Source organism: Hetaerina americana, unplaced genomic scaffold, assembly GCF_022747635.1.
Source record: "Hetaerina americana unplaced genomic scaffold, ioHetAmer1.1.p SCAF_1, whole genome shotgun sequence".
NCBI lineage: Eukaryota > Metazoa > Arthropoda > Insecta > Odonata > Calopterygidae > Hetaerina > Hetaerina americana.
In genome coordinates, this window is record NW_027286069.1 from 97,032,053 (window position 1) to 97,038,320 (window position 6,268).

The window sequence follows — 6,268 nt, forward strand, 5'->3', positions numbered from 1 at the left end:
TACAAATCCCTTTTCCTTATATATGTTTCTGTATATATGAGTATTTATTCGCCGTTTGGCGGGATTTCGTGTTTGAATGTGTATTTGGCCAATGTGGCTCATCTCTTTCTTCTGGCTATGCGTGCCACGAAACGCACTGTTCTTTTCCTGTATGATGTTGTATGAATTCTAACCACTGACCTTTCCTCTTGTGTATTGTCTATTTCTCCTTTGGTGGGTGAAACAGCCCCCTGACGCCATCTCTTGGCTAAAGAATCGGGGCGCTTGGCGACATATAAGACCCACGGATCTCAGGGTAAATTACATGTCCTCGATAGCTCAAGTGGTTAAGAGCATCCGCCCGGCAAGTGGAAAGATCCGGTGTTCGAGTCCCGGTTGAGGAAATATTTTTACTCTTGTGATCCGTTCGATTCCGCCTTCCCCACCTCTATTGTGTTCGTCCTTTATACGTGTTCCTATCCCTTTTCCTTATATATGTTTCTGTATATATGAGTATTTATTCGCCGTTTGGCGGGATTTCGTGTTTGAATATATATATATATATATATATATATATATATATATATATATATATATATATATATGTATATATATATAATAGTACAATACAAAGTTACACACAATATAGAAACACAAAAAAAGAAGAACACTCACACGTTATTTCTTGATATTTCGACGGAAACAATCCGTCTTCATCTGAAGACATAGAAGTAATGACTGCTGGAATTGTTGAGGTGAGGGGTGCAAGAGAAAGGGAAGGGGGCCAGGGGAAGGGGAGAACGGGAGGCGAAGGAAAGGCGAGAGGAATGGTTGGGGAGAGGAAAGGCAGAGGGATTGGAACAAAATCGGAAAACAGAACAACATGCTCACCGCAACAATTGCAACATACGATACTCATGTTTCAACCTACAAAGTATTGATCAAGACCTCGCAAGTCAAAACAAAGGCCACGTACATCAAAACTCATTCGGAAAAACACAGTGTCCACCCCCCGATATGCTTTGCTTCCACAAAGTAACAATTTTAGGCCACTCCCATCAGTGAACGACATTGAGGCCCGGATGCTGATAGGCCATACAGATGTAAATGAATGCCATTTCAAGAGTTTAAATTCTATAGGGTTATCGGATGTGGGAAGGGACGCTAGGACGGAAACATTGTAACACTAGTTGAAAGGGGTATTATGATGGGAAGCATGTTTAGGGATGGGGAGACCCGCGGACGGGGAGGAGGGATTGCACCAGGCGCGGTGGTTATTAATCCTAATGTTAAGTGGTGTGGAACATTGGCCTATGTAAAAAGACGGGCAGAGTTTACAGGTAAGAAGATAAACAACATTCTTGGAAGTACAAGATGAATAGGGGAAGGGCGGGAGAGAGTTAAATGGTGGGATGGAGTGGGGTGGAGTGGTGAAAATAGGGCAGGTTTTGCATCTTGCTCGATGAAATGGAGTGGGTATGGCTCTGGGGGTGTGAGGGGATTTTGAGAGCGGCCTGGTGGATTTGAGGATATCTACTAGGTTGGCGGGACGTTTGAAGGTGACAGAGGGGTATTTGGGAAGAAGGTTGGAGGAAGTGTTGTGATTTTTGAGGATGGGGAACAGGTCTTTGAGGATGAATTTGAGAGACTGAATGCCTGGGAAGTAGGTAGTGCAGATTGAGAGAGGCTGGGAGTCTGTGGTTGAGGCAGGCTTGGGGGTGTAGGAATAGTTGAGTATTTTTTTATGGAGGAGAGAATCAGGGTATCCTCGTTGGAGGAGGGAGTGGTGAAGGTTGTTAAGGTATTTGTTAAGGGATTCGGGATGGTTGCAAATGCGGTGACCGCGGATAGAGAGGGAGTAAGGGAGGGAGCGCTTGGTATGGGAGGGGTGGCAACTGCTGTAATGAAGGTATTGCTGCTTATTAGCAGGTTTAGTGTGAACAGAGGTAAGGAATTTGTTATTACTGACGGAAATATTAACATCGAGGAAAGAAATCTGAGAGGATGAAATGGTCGAGGTGAAAGACAGAGATGAGGAATCATTGAGTTGGGAGATGAAGGAATTGAGGGAATCTATGCTGTGTGGTCATAGTAGAAAGATGTCGTCAATGTATCGGAGCCACAGGAGGGGTTGCAGAGGATAGTTGGAAAGGAAAATCTCTTCCAGGACACCAAGGCGGAGGTTTGCAAATGAATGGCTGACTCTACTTCCCCTAGCACAGCCCTTTATTTGGAGGTATTAGTTATTGTTGAAAGAGAAGGAGTGGCGGGTGAGAATGAAGTTAGAAAGATGAATGAGAAATGCGGTACTGGGGATGTGAGGGGTAAGGCGTTTGGAGAGGAAGTGGCGTAGGGAAGAAAGGCCTCCTTGGTGAGGAATGGATGTGTATAAGGAGGTGACATCGATAGTAGCCATAGTAATTTGGGTGTCAGGAGGGAGGGAAGTTGAGTGGAGCAATCTGAGGAAGTGGTAGGTGTCTTTTATAAACGAGGGTAGGGAGTGAACTTAAGGTTGGAGATAGTAGTCCACGAAGGCGGAACTTCTTTCGGTCGGAGAGCTACGAGAGGAGACTATAGGGTGGCCTGGGTTGTTGGGTTTGTGGATCTTAGGAAGGATGTAGAAGTGAGGGGTGTGAGGTTGGGAAGGGGAAAGGAGGGAGATTTCCCTGGGGGAAAGATTCTCCTTAGGGCCGTTGTCTCGGAGGAAAGCGATTATTTCTTTTTGGAATGCGGGGTTAGGATCAGCAGGAATATGTTGATAGGAGGAAGTGTTGGAGAGTAATCTGTTGCATTCTTGAAGATAGTCTGCAGTGTTTAGGATTACAACTGTCGAACCCTTGTCGGCAGAAGTGATGACTAGTTTGGGGTTGTGTGTGAGTTTTTTTAACTCAGCTAATTCGGCCGGGGAGAGATTAGTTTTCGGGTTTAGAGATTTAAGGAAAGAAGGACTAGATGTTTTGGACAGGAGAAGATTAATAAAGATTTCGACCGGGTGATTTGGAGGGAGCGGTGGAGGCTCAAGGTGGGAAGGCGGCCGGAACTTGGTAAGGGGGCTGTGTGTGCGTGCGGGGGATTGAGTGGTGGGTTGCATCGCCCAGAAATGTCGCCATTTAAGATTTCTGGCAAAATTTATGACGTCTGCGAGGATGGTCACGTGATTAACCTTGGGGGTGAGGGAGAAAGAGAGGCCTTTTCCCAGAAGTGAGGTTTGGTGCTCGTTCAGCGTGGTGCTAGAAAGGTTCAGCACGTGCTCACCATCACGTGCTCCCATTCCCTTTCTCGCGCACCCCTCACCTCAACAATTCCAGCAGTCATTACTTCTATATCTTCAGATGAAGACGGATTGTTTCCGTCGAAATATCAAGAAATAACGTGTGAGTGTTCTTCTTTTTTTGTGTTTCTATATTGTGTGTTACTGTGTATTGTACTATTCGGCACTTCCGTGTTACGTCTACGAAAGCATATATATATATATATATATATATATATATATATATATATATATATAAATATAATTATATATATATATATAATTATATATATACATGTATAATTTTATATATATATATATTATATGTATATAAGCATTGCTTAATGAATTGGAAATTCAGCGCGACAGGTATGGGATGAGAATTAATATTAATAAAACAAAGGTTATGCGATTCTCTTGAAAGAAAAAGGCTAAGCTATACATTAAAATAGGAGGGCAAAAACTAGAGCGAGTAGAACGGTTTACGTACTTCGGAAGTGTTTTATACCAACACGGTCAAAGTAGTAGGGACGTAAGGAGAAGAATTGCGCTAGGCAAAGAGGCTTTCACAAGGAGGAGGGAGTTGATGACAGGGACGTGGAGCAAGGATGTTAAGAAAAGACTCGTAAAAACTTTGATATGGAGCGTAGCTATGTACGGCGCGGAAACGTGGTCATGGAAGCAGGAGGATAGACGTAGACTGGAGGCTTTTGAAATGTGGGTTTGGAGAAGAATGGTGAAGGTGAAATGGACTGAGAAGAAAACAAATGAGGAAGTACTTGGTATGGTGGGCGAAGAGAGGGGTTTGTTGGGAGCAATCCTATGGAGGCAGGAAACGTGGATGAAGGGGGTTTTGACCAGCAGCAGAATGTTGAAGAATATAATTGAGGGGAGAATGTTAGGCAAACGAGGAAAGGGGAGGACCAGCATAGGGATGTTGGACGGGATGAAGGGAGGAAGAAAGTACTCAGAACTGAAGAGGGACCTGATGTAGAGTATGATGTTGTGTTTTGCTAGGGGTCACAAATTATTTAATTAGTAATTATGTCCATCCAAAAACCTACCTTCACCGGTAGATTACCTAATAATAATAATATACACGAGCGTTGTCTGAAAAGTTTCCGACCCCAGAAAATTAAAAAAAAAATGTCTAGTATCTTTGTTAGGTCGAAAAATTTTCAGATGACCCATGTAAATATACTGATTTAGTAATATTTTATTTCACAGCATATTAAGTGTTATTAGGTGACTTAATGATTCTCCTGCTGACAACACCGACGATTCCTACATATATATGCATGTATGTGTATTTGTGTAAATGTACATATATTTCGGTAGATAGCACTAAATAAACTCTGAAATATTTCTATGTGTTCAATATATTGTAATCATCCTCAATGCCTTCCGTGCCAAAGTATTGCTGTTAATCGCCAAACGTTGTCAATATTTACGTTTCAAAATATATTCACCTTTAAAAGTAGCATTTTAAGTTATTAGGCGTTGATTTCAAGTTGTACATAGTCGTACTGATATAGATTAACACCTCACACTTCTTCCATCGTTTACGTATTTAAATAATCCTTTCCGCGGAATTTATTGACACTCACTATTAGAATAACAGGCGTCGATAAATTATCGTTGTTTCCGATGCGTCGCTTTTATATCGACCACATCAGAGAATAGCCCCTTTAGATTAGGTATAATGTTTTAATAAACCTCCACATATAAACAAAATATTTCGGGCGGCATACGAATCTCGATTCTTTGCGATGACTGCCAATATGGTGTTTGAATACAATACGAGAACTAGCCGCGTCGTTAAGTAAAATTCGGTTTTTACTTTTTTTGTCATGGACTTCATTTAGTGGACATAGTTTTATTGGAGTAAACAATGATTTAAGAACTAACGACACTTATATTACACTGGCGCGACAAATACAATACAGCATAACAGCGACATATACATGAATGGTAAATAATGGCATAAACCATTGGGCAACTATCAACCAAATTACAAATACTACGAATATATTTCAACTTTACAGAATAGCACCATTTTGACAACCTCTCCCAGACAACAGATCCAGAAGGAAAGTAGCCCTATACTTAAAAATGATCGCCGGAATCGAATTACCACCCAGCTACCATTCATCTGAAAATTGACCTCTCTATCGGATTTTTATTGGTTGGCAATGAGCAGTCAGAGATTTTAGAACCGCTGAATAAGGAATGCCATGAAAAGCGACCATCAACATTTTCGCGAAGCCCGACACCCCACGAAAATGAAAGCGCACAGATTGAAATGGGAAACTGGCGTCAGCGATCCATTCCGAATTTTTTGTCAATCCCAAAAACGGAAAAAAATCCGCTTCCATCTCCTTGGAAAGCCTTGACTTGAGGATCACTAGGGTCCAGCCCCTGATGCGTAGCTGTGCCGTGCCATTCATGTCGGAGGGGGAGAATTCATTTCTCGAATAGGGTGCGCTCAAAACGGTTGCGTCGTCCCGGTGGAAAAGTTTCACCTTTTTTTTGGAAGAAGGGTCCTCTGGGCTGCTGGGAGTGAAGGAAACAATTGCAACCAAAAGAAAGGAGGAATAGGAGGGAAAATAAAACGTGTGCCAAAACTGCTTCTTCGCGGTGACGCCATGCTCTTTGCAAGGGGTGCAGAAGGGAGACCGATGACTAGGGAAGCGAGGGCTTCCCTGGATGATACAGCAAAAAGCGTAAATTTCGTCTTGCGGGAAAAACGAATAAAGGGATACATTTGAATGACTTAATGGTACAATGGATGAATTAACGTGAGGATAGATAGAGGCAAACAAAAATGCGAAACTTAAACATGAATCTCCACACAAGTGAATTATTACATTTGGCATTCATAGGGACTAGGCAAATGCACCTTCCCGATACCACAAGAACCTTTTCCTAATTTTGGATGTTATTAGCTGCAGTAAAAATTTGTATTTTCTGCTTTTACTGATTGGTTTGAGTGCTCCATACAGCTTCCTTGATATGCGCAAAGATTTTTTTCCATTATTC